The following is a 12,659-nucleotide window of genomic DNA, read 5'->3' on the forward strand; positions in this document are numbered from 1 at the left end:
GAATGACAAAGCAACTATTCATTGATTTATTTAAAATATACATGAGCAAGGAACTCTCTGGTGGTCCAGTGGTTACCAAGACTCAGTGTTTTCACTGCCAAGTTGGATCCTTGATCTGCAAACTAAGATCCTGCAAGGTGTGTGGTGAGGCCAAAATAAATAAAATAAAATATACATGAACAAATCCTTCTTTAATAATCATAAATTTTATAGCAAGTTTTTCCTCTTGAAATCATATTTCCATCTGACTTCCTCCATATAATTTCATCCTAATACATTTTTTCTTTTATTGATCATTCTATCATACTTTCTCTATTATAATATACATTTATACATATTTATATATAGATACAGATTTATATTCACACACATATAATTTGATATTTAAAGTTTTTTTTATTTTCAATGACCAAAAGGATCTGAGTTGAAAAATGTCCTCTGAGTCTGATTATCACTATAATTTTGGTAAGACCAACATAAATATATTGCAAATCATTGAACACAGAAAGTGAGTCCTATTGGAAATGCATCTCTAAATGAATAGAACTTATTCTAGCTTTTCTACGAATAAATACCACTTTATATTAGAATGAGCGAGAGTTCAGTCAGTTATAAAATTTTCTATTTTTATATATGAAAGTCCTGAGAAATCTTTTTCATGTAAATAATTATATGGAAATTGAAGGGGCTTGTTATAGCAATGCAATTCAGTTCTTTGAATCTTTCTGAGCCAATTTTAATCATTTATCAACTGACAACTTGATCATACTCTTGAATTTTCTTAAAGCAAAGAAGAAATCATATGAGTTGCAAAAGGTTTATTGTGCAATCATAAAATCATTTCATTTCTCCCACCAGCACCAGTATTTCAAATAATACCTTGGTGCCCTATAGGTTATTACATTCTAGGGCATGTTTTCTTGAAGGGGCCAAAAATGGGTTCTTGAAGAATGAGAAAAAACAAATTTTACTCTTCCTGCATATAAAGAATAGATATGCATACAGAACCTGAGCAAAAATACAGGGTATATATATATGGTATTAAATTTTTATGATGGGGATGATAAGGTAAAAATGACTGAAAATCTCCTTAAGAGGTCATGATGGGGAAAATAAAGGCTGAGAAACACTGATTAAAGGCAAAATCTCACTATTAGATTTGGAATGAGGAGGGTTACACCTTTTCCTTAAAGCAGCAAAGGGGCATTCATGAGAGAGGAATGAGAAAGGGAGCCAGCTTTAGCCACAGATTAATTTTAGGAAAGAATTCATAACAAGTTAAGTTAAACAAATAAGTATATATAAAGTACTGGAACTAAGGTAATTGCTAAATATTAGTTATTGTTGTTGTGTTGGACCATTATGAGCATCTGGAAATTGAGTCCCTTAAAACTGTCTTTATATTCTATAGAGGATAGTTATCCCCCAGGGAAACATATCTCACTTTCAAAACCACTGAGTTAGGTTAGAATCAGATGCTTATAATGGAGACAGAAGGTAATAATGGTTACACTAGATAGAAATTTGTTTCTTTGTTCCACAGAAGTTGGAACTGATATGGTGGCTCCTGGTCAGGATCCCAAAGTTCTGGTATCTTGTTTGTCTAGGATTTCACACTTGTATGCATGGTCACTCTCACCTTCCCCTCTAGATCCTGGCAAACACCATTCTACCCTCTTCTTTTATGAGTTTAGCTTTTTTAGATTTTATATAAAAGTGAGATCATGCAGTATTTGTCTTTCTTTGTCTGTCTTGTTTCACTTGGCATGTGTCCTCTAGGTTCATCTACGTTGTCACAAATAGCAAAATTTCTTTCTGTTTTGAAGGCTGAATGTTACCCCATTGTGTACAAGGTAACCCATAACCTTTTTCTACACCTTCTTGTGTGCTCAGTCGCCCAGTTGTGTCCAACTCTTTGTGACCCCATGGTCCGTAGCCCGCCAGGCTCCTCTGTCCATGGGATTCTCCAGGCAAGAATACTGGAGTAGGGTGCCATTTCCTTCTCTGGGGGATCTTCCCGACCCAGGGATCGAGCCTGCATCTCTTTTGTCTCCTGCACTGCAGCTGGATTCTTTACCTGCTGAGCCACTGGGGAAGCCACACCTTCTTATACTACATAATTAAAAGTCAATTGTACACAGAAATCTGAAGGTACTGATTAACTGCTCACCTAATGTCTTAAGGCCTGGAGGGAAAAGAAAGAGAAGTCAGGCACTGGTATTCAATGACTCTCAAGAGTGTATTACATGGAGGCTGTAAAAGACACGGTAAACAAGTGCCTAACTGTGTAACTGCCCATGCGTTCTAAAAGGCCATGGTGAGCTCTAACACAAGCTGAACGTATGATATGATATTATTTGATGAGAAACCTGTTTAGACCCATGTTATCACTCTTGCCAATTAGAAGGAGAGTCTGATTTTTGTGACCATATTTTATCTAAGCAGAGGTAAATGATGATCGGGTGAAAGGGACAGTTTAAATTCAGTTGACAGCACACCAAAAAAAAATTATTAAAAATATTAAGTAAAAATTATTTACTAGTTGATAGTAAATAAGTTAAATAAGGGGGGGGAGTCCATCAGGATGAATTAAACTATGCTGAAAAAACAAATAACCCTTGTTCAAAATCTTAACAACAAAAAACACAGAAATATCCTTGAAAAGCTCTAATCATGGCCACATAAAATTATAGGAGACTTTGGACTTTCCTGATGATCCAGTGGTTAAGACTCTGTGATCAATGCAGGGACCGTGGGTTCCATCTCTGGTTGGAAAACTAAGATCCTACATGCCATGTGGTCAAAAACAAATAGATACATTAATAGATATAGATATACCAATCAATCCTAAAGAAATCAACCCTACGTATCCATTGGAAGGACTGATGCTGAAACTGAAGCTCCAATACTTTGGCCGCTTGATGCGAAGAGCTGGCTCACTGGAAAAGACCCTGATGCTGGGAAACATTGAGGGCAGGAGAAGGAGGCAATGGACGATGAGATGGTTGGATGATATCACCAACTCAATGGACATGAATTTGAGCAAACTCTGGTAGATAGTTAAAGACAGAGAAGCCTGGCGTGCTGCAGTCCATGGGGTCACAAAGAGTCAGACATGACTGAACAACTGAACAATGGCATAGATTCCCTGGTGGCTCAGATGGTAAAAAAAATCTGTCTGCAATATGGGAGATTTTATTCCTGGGTTGGGAAGATCCCCTGGAGAAGGGAATGGCAACCCACTCCAGTATTCTTGCCTGGAGAACTCCATGGACAGAGGAGCCTGGCCTGCTGAAGTCCGTGGGGTCGCAAAGACACGACTGAGTGACGAACACTTTCACACTTTCTTCATAGACATAGACATAGATATAGATATGAGACTTGCTTGATTTTTGTGTTTGAAACAATAGAGTATCAACCCCTAAACAAAAATTTCTATGCTAAATTTAGGGGAGTGAGAAAGGGAGTTCCAGTCTCAGCACAACAGGCTTTCCCAGTGGAGATGGTATAAGTCCAGAAGCCTTGATCTTCTCGGGCTGAGATTATGGAATTCTCCCCCTGCCTTCCCAGCCCAGCCCTCAGCCTCTGGCACTGCCACACATTCAGCAAGGTCCCACTCAGCAGAACTGACAAATGAAGAATGCAAGAATCAGTCCTGCAGTGGGGCTCCTGCAGATTGCAGCCTGTCATGGCCTCGCATGTGTCTCTTAAAGCTTTTCCTTGTCCCAGAGCCACTTGATGCATGTTCCTCCTGTCACACTCACACTCACAGATGTCCCTAGAAGACCTCTTCTCTTCTCCTATAGGAGGGATTCACCCTCTCTAGAATGTGATTCCTTTCAATTTATTTGTGTTCAATTTTTTTTTTTGCTTTGTTTTGGTTTTTAAGAGAGTTTAGGAATAGGCTATTTTTTTTTTTTTTGCAGCGCCCTGACAGCATGTGGGATCTTAACTCCTGCCCACCCCTCCCCAACCCCCAGGGATTGAATCCATGCCCCCTGCATTGGAAGCACAGTGCTAACCACCGGACCACTAGTGAAGTCCCCTTCAATGTTTTCTTTAACGCAGTTTTTGAAAAGTTTACCCATTTTTGTCTCAGTGTTATAGAGAAAGCAATGGTCTTGATCTCTGCGAGGCAGCAGTGAGCGGTGGTGTGAAGCGAGATCTTAATTCCCTGCCCAGGAACTGAACCTGAGAAACCTGGATGAGAACCAGGGATCTTAGCCACCAGACCAGCAAAGGCTGGAGACTGCAAGCTATTTTCCCCTGGATCTTTGCCCCCAGTGAAAAATGCATTTTTCAGGGAGGCAGACACTGTAAATGCAGGTACAAAGTTTGTTACTAGAGACATAGCACAACAACAAGTGGAAGAGCAGGCAGAGAAACCATGTGTTCAGTTAGGACAGAAGCAAGGCAGAGATGCATCCCTGGAGAGAAAGGGTGTGGGCATCCCCCATAGCGAGGAAAAGTACGATAAAGAGGTGGTTAAGTCGTTCATATAGGTCAGTTCTTCGGGGTCTTTGTCTTCCTTCAGGCCAAGTATCTGGTTTCTTTTTCCACGCCTGACCTACCCTGGGACAGCCCCCTGGTGCACATGCACCCCTCAGCCAAGATGGATCTTGAAGTGAAGGCTTCTGGGAGGAGCAAGACTCATTATGGCCTGGCATTATCCTCTGACTTTTGACCCACAAGGAATCTTTCTGTGCATGTGTAGTGTCTCCCTTGTCGCCAAAAGGGGAAAACAGAGATCTCTTAATCTTTTATTCAAACAGAGCCTTGCCCCCTCTTTGTCCTGCCATGCCTATTTCCTTAATGTGTTTACAAGAGATGAACACTGGCTATTTACCCTGTTTCTGTTGTTACTTCCATTTTGGAGGGCAAACAGGAGGCTGATTATAAATGCCTTAACTGGAGCCCACCTATCTCTTGTCTCAGAAAATGCTAACAGTTGTAAGTTAGCAGTATGAAATCCACTTCTTCATGCCCCATTAAATGCAAACAGGAGGCCAGTTGTAAATGTACAACCTGGAGCCCATCTATCTCCTACCTCAGTCTATATACCAACTATCTACAGGAAGTTGGAAGAATCACTTTGAAAAAGCAGATTTTGTCTTCCCTGTTTAGGCTCACACAGTGGAAATTACACTGGCTGTTATTCCATATCCTCTAGTGATTTTGTTTGGACATCATGTGGAATAATTTTCTTTCTCTCATGTGCTTTAGCTGAAAATCCAAATTCCCTGAACATGATTATCTACTGCAGAAGGCCCAGATTGGTGGATGTTTTCTGCAGATATATTTTCTTTAGCCTGTACGTGTGTGTGTGTGTGTGTGTTCACACATTTAATTTTAATTTTTTTGCAATATTTAAAAATTGAGGTTTTTCACATGAACGTTTCTATGTCCACATTTTCATTTGTCAAGAGTGACCTCTGAAAGCACTTGTTGGTCTTGCAATCCTGCATGGCCATGATGAGCTGAAGTAGAACAGTGACCCCACCCACAGGACTTGCACTCTCATTACCTGCCTGTAGGCATTTGACGTTGCAACTCCTGATCTAATGAGTGAATCGGAACTGACATGAGGGAAGGCTCCACAGTGGCATCCCATTGTACTTGGAATAAATCCAAGAACACATCCAGGTCCATGCCATGACCTAAAAAACCCTGCACAGTCTGGTCCCTGCCCCCTCCTCCCCCTGACTCATTCCACTGCCTCCTAGCTGCCCTTCAGATCTGTCAAACACACCTCAGCTCAGGCCTAGGTTATTTCCTCTGCACCTCTATTTCCCCTCAGAGAATCACATGGCTCAGTTCTTAACTTTATTCATGTCTCAGCTCAAACATCACCCCTCAGAGAGGATTTTCCTGGCTGTCCCAACTAAAGTAGCACTTCTTATGACTCTAGTTGGGCTTCACAGGTAGCGATGGTGGTAAAGAACCCGACTGCCAATGCAGGAGACGTAAGAGATGTGGGTCTGATCCCTGCATCAGGAATATTCCCTGGAGGAGGCCGTGGCAACCCACTTCAGTATTCTTGGCTGGAGAATCCCATGGACAGCAGTCTGGTGGGCTGCAGTCCATAGAGTCACAAAGAGTCAGACACAACTGAAGCAACTATGCATGCACGTGACTCTATTTGGGTAAAACATGTCTATGTGAAATTTTATCTATTTTTTAGATTGCTGTCTGTCTTATAGCAATAAATAAATAAATCATCCACACTATTTATTCCATTTTATTTGTGTCTATAGCTCACCAATGTTTTTTAAATGCTCTTTTCGTCCATGTTTGTCTCAGTGTTATAGAGAAAGAATGGTCTATTCCAACCATCTATAGCCTAACAGAGAATCACTTTGTAAAAGTAAATTCTGTCTTCCCTGATTAGACTCATACAGTGGAAACTGTACTGGCTGATATTCCACATCCTCTACTAACTTTGTTTGGATATCATGTGGAGTTTTTTTTCTCTCAGAACCCAGATATGAGTTCTGTGAGGACAAATATTCTTTTCTTTTTCTTTTTCACTTCTGTACCCCAGCAGCTGCATCACTGACTGGCACTTGTATATTGTCAAATAAATAGATGCCTGAATGGTGGTTTTTTTTTTACTCAAATAATTGGTCTCATGGACCAATTATTCCAAAAGGAATGATTTTCCTTTTCAGAGAAATGAGGGAGTTGAATTCATCAACTCTAACATCACTTCTAACTTGAAACTTTTGTTCTTCTCACCTCATAGCAATTTGTAGGTTTCAATCTAGCCTCCCTGTCCTCTTTGGAAACACCCCAAAATGCCCATTTTACAGATAGACATAGAGAGAAATGTGGATAATGTCATGCACAGTGGTAAAAAGGAAGACAGGCAGCTTCACATGCAAAGGAGGAGATCCGAGGCTGACATGTCCCCAGAGAGGTGAGATGGACATAGAACAAGAAAGTACCCTAACCCATAGTCATCAGCATCCTCATCAAGATACAGACAACCTCCTATGGTCTATAGGGGAGTATAACAGGTGAACTAGAGATGAGCTGCCTGACTCAATTCTAGAAGCCCCAGTGGCTACAGGCTACTAGAACCTCTATAGGTCCAGACATGCCAGATGAATTAATGGATGGAGAAATGGATAAAAGTAGATTTTACCTCAAGCCAAAACTGTTCAAGGGTGTGGGCCAGTGCTGACTTATTCTTGCCCCAGGTTCAGATCTGACCTATCCAATATGGGAGCCACTAGCTAGATGTAGTTATTTAAGTCAAATTAATCAAAATTAAACTGTAGAAACTGATTCCTCAATTGCACTAGCTACATTTCAAGTGCTAATAGCCACATGGAGCTATTGGCTACCCATTAGGCAGAACTAATCATAGAACATTGTGTTTAAATGCTCTTGAGCAGTTCTTACTAGAAGCAGCCAAGCACCTGGCTTCCCATTATCTGACCTTATATCCCAGTTGCTTTTCACTGGAATTCCCACATTCTCCCTTTCTTGCTAAAAGCATTCACAATCTATGAGAACATGACCATTAAACAAAATGGAGTCAGTGAAGTTCTGAGAAACAGCCCAGGACTGGCTGCAACTTTTCACAGTTTTTGAAATGGCTGTTCAGCACCCTAGTTCCATCCCGGACTCACTTCTTTGGAACTGCTATGGACTCCAGGGCACCTATGTCGTGGGAGCCCAGGTCCTTCCCTGTGGCTTCCCACTGTTCCCAAGGGCCTGGACATTACTCAACCATATCCCACTGCACATCACAAATCATCCTCTATCTTTACAAAAAAACAAAAAAACAGACTCACTGGAGTTTTTCCAATTTACTTTCTTTCTTGGAATTCATGACTTCTTTTGATGTTTATCAAGACCTAGCCTGCTTGCCAAGATCGTGTCTAGGTTTTGGTGATGTATCATCTCCCCATAGCTTATTGCAGGAATTTCCCACCTCTTTTGGGGTCCAAAAGATCCTTGAGCAGCCTGAGTTGGCAAGATGCCAGGAAACAAGGCCTCTGCTCTCAGCTCAACATCTTACTCATGAGCTTTTGAGAGTTAGTGCATCTTGGGGAAGGATTCCAGGAAGAGGCTTTGGAATAACTACAGAGGTCAGCTAAGTAAGTTAAATAAGCCTGGAAATCGTGATTATGGCCAACACTAGACAAGGTGATGAAGTTGAGGTGTTTATCTTTGGCTTCTCTTCAAGCTCCCCTGAGAAATTTCTCTTTTATTTTTCCCTTTTGTCCCCTTGCCTCAAGCTTGTCCAGGACTCTATCCTGCCTGCTCACTCCTTCAGGGCAGTAACTTCGGGGCTGTTTATTTGCTTTTCTCTCCCATGGAAATTTAATTGGTTAAGACCAACCAGATAATAAAACAAGTTAATTTGCTTAAAGATAGGAACGCTTTTTCTGGTTCCAAAGATGGGCTTCAGAGGGCAGTGAAGACTAAGATACTACAATTTTGTGTGTGTTTTTATGGCACAGTGAACGATAGTGTTAGTCATTCAGTCGTGTCCAACTGTTTAGCCCACTAGGCTTCTCTGTCCATGGAATTCTCCAGGCAAGAATATTGAAGTGGGTAGTCATTCCCTTCTCCAGGGTATCTTCCCAACCCAGAGACTGAACCCTGGTCTGCATTGCAGACAGATTCTTTACCATCTGAGCCACCAGGAAAGTCCTTGAAGTATGAAAGTGAAAGTCACTCAGTCATGTCTGACTCTCTGAGACCCTTTGGACTGTCGCCCAACAAAGAGCCTTGGATTTCATCAGGTTCTAAAAATATGTCCAAGATCTCAAAAAAAGTTGAAGCCACTACTGGTGAATATTATTAGTTGATCATTGCAGGGGGGTTTCTTCTCAGAAAATGTTTGCTTTTATCCACAGTGTGATGGAGAAACCATCCACTGATAAATATCTCTGCCTCAGGAAATAATAATAGGGAAGTTTTAGGGCCAGAGGCAAGAGAGGTCATAAAGCCCCTTCAGAGCAGGAAGCAACCTCTTACTGCCTCTGGGGTCATATGCAACCGTCTCCACTTAGGGTCAAGGGAAGCTTTTCTAGGTTGCATTGCTTTTCTCGGAATGCAAAACCTTTCCACTCTCCACAAAGAAAATGTATGTTTTCTCCCCCCTTATGGAGGGTAAGCAGGAGCAGGAATAAATTGAAAGATTGGGATTGACACACACACACTACTATACATAAAATCGATAACTAATAAGGACCTACTGTATAGCACAAGGAACTCTGCTCAATACTCTGTAATAGCCTATATGGGAAAAGAATCTTAAAAAGAGTGGATAGATGCATAACTGATTCACTCTGCTGTATACCTGAAACTAACACAACATTGTAAATCAACTATACTCCAATTTAAAAAATGTAATGCATGTTTGCTTTAGAAATTTTTTGAAAAACGAACCAGGCTTAAGAGGTTACAGGTGAATTCTGTGAAGTGGTGGCGGGGTGTGGTGAGGGACCAGGAGACAGTTTTTGTCCCCACTCTACCATTCATTTGCTGAGCAAACTGCTGAGAATGCTTAGCCTCTCTCAGCCTCAGTTTTCTCATTTCTAAAAAAATCTGTGCAACCCTCTCCAGTCCTGTGATTCTGAGAAAGATGCCAAAAGTCTACTTTCAATAAAAATTTTGTACTGCCCTTTATTGAGATGGAGCAGTTGTTTTTAATAGCTGGATGTGGGGGGGGTGGGAGGGGATATCCAACCAAACACTAAGTTGTTTTCTTCCTTTTTAGTATGTTAGCATCTTGTCCGAAGGAGCAAAACCTGCTCTTGAAAGCTTCAAAACAGTTTGTGGTGGGATTGCGATTTTTGTCTCCAAAAGATTAATTGGAAACAAACTCTAAGGAAGAAAATTCAAAGCCCATTTCTATGCTTCCTGCCTTTCAGATCTTCTAACATGTAAATTGGCCATCACAAAGAGGATTAGTCATTAGAATGGCCTGCGTGAAGACCAGCATTCAGCGTCCCTTTCCTCCTCGCCAGAGTCCTGAGTGACCAGCATCCTAATGGCTTTCTTTTCAGTTTGCAGGAGGACGAGCCGCATACTAACTCCAGATCCTGTGTCCTCAACTTAAATTAACAACAGTCTTAACAAACCGGAGGCTCTTCCCCACCCTCAGATTGTGCCTTAAGTCAGAACAAAATGTGGCAGCGATGGGCACTCCAGATATCCACACTCAGGAAACATAATGATTGTTTTTTTTTTAATTTAAGGATGTTTCTTTTGAACCCTGGATTCTTGTTGGCCCTTCCCATATTCACTTCTGTTCTATTTCTTATCTCTTTCACCTTTTTATACTTAAGCACTAGGTTTGAGGGCTTTGTGTTCTTGGCAAACTTCCCTAGATGACTGTAGTTTTCTGATCACTTAATTCTCCCCATCTTTTCCCCTTCTTTTCTTCTTCTGATACAGAGACACCTCCTTACTTAGCAATCTCAAGTTTTCTAGCATGACTGAGAATCAGGAGGCAAGCCAGCAGTACCATTGAATAGACAAGGTCTTAATACCAAAGCTGTGATATGTTAACCAGCACTCAAACCAGTTTCCTTTCACATTACAGATAATTCTATATGGGGCCGGGGGTTGGGGGGGGTGGGGGGAAGCAACATCAAGCATTTAAGTGTGTGGTGGAGAGGAAGGGCCAGGCAGGCATGGGAGAGAAGAAGTCTCCAACCACTAGCCTGTCAGGCAATGAGATAGGAAAGAGAAGGCAGTGAAAAAGAAATAAAAGGAGTATTGAAGGATCTTTGTAATCTAGAATATTTAATAGTGAGGTAACAGAATCATTTACCTCAGTGATAACTAATCTGAACAGCAGCCTATCTGGAGTAGAAGTTCAATTCAGTCACTCAGTCATGTCTGACTCTTTCTGACCCCATGGACTGCAGCACACCGGGCTTCCATGTCCATCACCAACTCCCAGAGCTTGCTCAAACTCATCTTCATTGAGTCGGTGATGCCATCCAGCCATCTCATCCTCTGTTGTCCCCTTTTCCTCCCACCTTCAATCTACCTCAGCATCAGGGTCTTTTCCAAGGAGTCAGTTCTTTGCATCAGGAGGCCAAAGTATTGGAGCTTCAGCTTCAGCATCAGTCCTTCCAATGAATATTCAGGACAGATTTCCTTTAGGATGTACTGGTTGGATCTCCTTGCAGTCCAAGGGACTCTCAAGAGTCTTCTCCAACACCACAGTTCAAAAGCATCAATTCGTCAGTGCTCAGCTTTCTTTATTGTCCAACTCTCACATCCATACATGTCTACTGGAAAAACTATAGCTTTGACTAGACAGACCTTTGTTGACAAAGTAATGTCTCTGCTTTTTAATAAGCTGTCTAGGTTGGTCATAGCTTTTCTTCCAAGCAGCAAGTGTCTTCTAATTTCACAATTGCAGTCACTATCTGCAGTGATTTTGGAGATCCCCAAAATAAAGTCTGTCACTGTTTCCATTGTTTCTCCATCTATTTGCCATGAAGTGATGGAACTGGATGCCATGATCTTAGTTTTTTCAGTATTGAGTTTCAAGCCAACTTCTTCACTCTCCTCTTTCACTTTCATCAAGAGGCTCTTTAGTTCTTCACTTTTTTCCATGAGGGTAGTGTCATATGCATATCTGAGGTTATTAATATTTCTCCCAGCAATCTTGATTCCAGCTTAGGCTTCATCCAGCCTGGCATTTTGCATGATGTACTGTGCATATAAGTTAAATAAGCAAGGTGCAATATACAGCCTTGAAGTACTCCTTTCCCAATTTGGAACCAGTCAGTTGTTCCATGTCCACTTTTTGACCTGCATGCAGATTTCTCAGGAGGCAGGTACAGTAGTCTGGTATTCCCATCTCTTTAAGAATTTTCCAGTTTGTTGTGACCCACACAGTCAAAGGCTTTAGCATAGTCAATAAATTATATTTCGATAAATAATAATTCAAGAAAATTAGAGATATGAGGGAACATTTCATGCAAGGATGGGCGCAATAAAGGACAGAAAAGGTATAGACCTAAAAGAAGCAGAGATATTAAGAAGAGGTGGCAACAACACAGAAGAGCTATACAAAGATCTTCATGACCCAGGTAACCATGATCACTCACCTAGAGCCAGACATCCTGGAATTCAAAGTCAAGTGGGCCTTAGGAAGCATCATTATGAACAAAGCTAGTGGAGGTGATGGAATTCCAGTTGAGCTATTTCAAATCCTAAATGATAATGCTGTGAGAGTGCTGCATTCAATATGCCAAAAAATTTGGAAAACTCAGCAGTGACCACAGGGCTGGAAAAGGTCAGTTTTCATTCCATTCCCAAAGAAAGGCAATGCCAAAGAATGTTCAAACTACCTCACAGTTGCACTCATCTCACACGCTAACAAAGTAATGCTCAAAATTCTCCAAGCCAGGCTTCAACAGTATGTGAACCAAGAATTTCCAGACTTTCAATCTGGATTTAGAAAAGGCAGAAGGACCAGAGATCAAATTGCCAACATCTGTTATATCACAGAAAAAGCAAGAGAGTTGCAGAAAAACATCTATTTCTGCTTTATTGACTATGCCAAAGCCTTTGACTGTGTGGAATGGGAATAGAATGCATTATCAATTTAGCTTGGAAATGGGACAAATAACAAACTGATTGAGAAAACCTATTTCACTTAACCATAACCACTCTTC

The sequence above is a fragment of the Giraffa tippelskirchi genome, chromosome 8, assembly GCF_054371585.1.
Source record: "Giraffa tippelskirchi isolate mGirTip1 chromosome 8, T2T-mGirTip1v1.2.pri, whole genome shotgun sequence".
NCBI classification, from domain to species: Eukaryota; Metazoa; Chordata; class Mammalia; order Artiodactyla; family Giraffidae; genus Giraffa; species Giraffa tippelskirchi.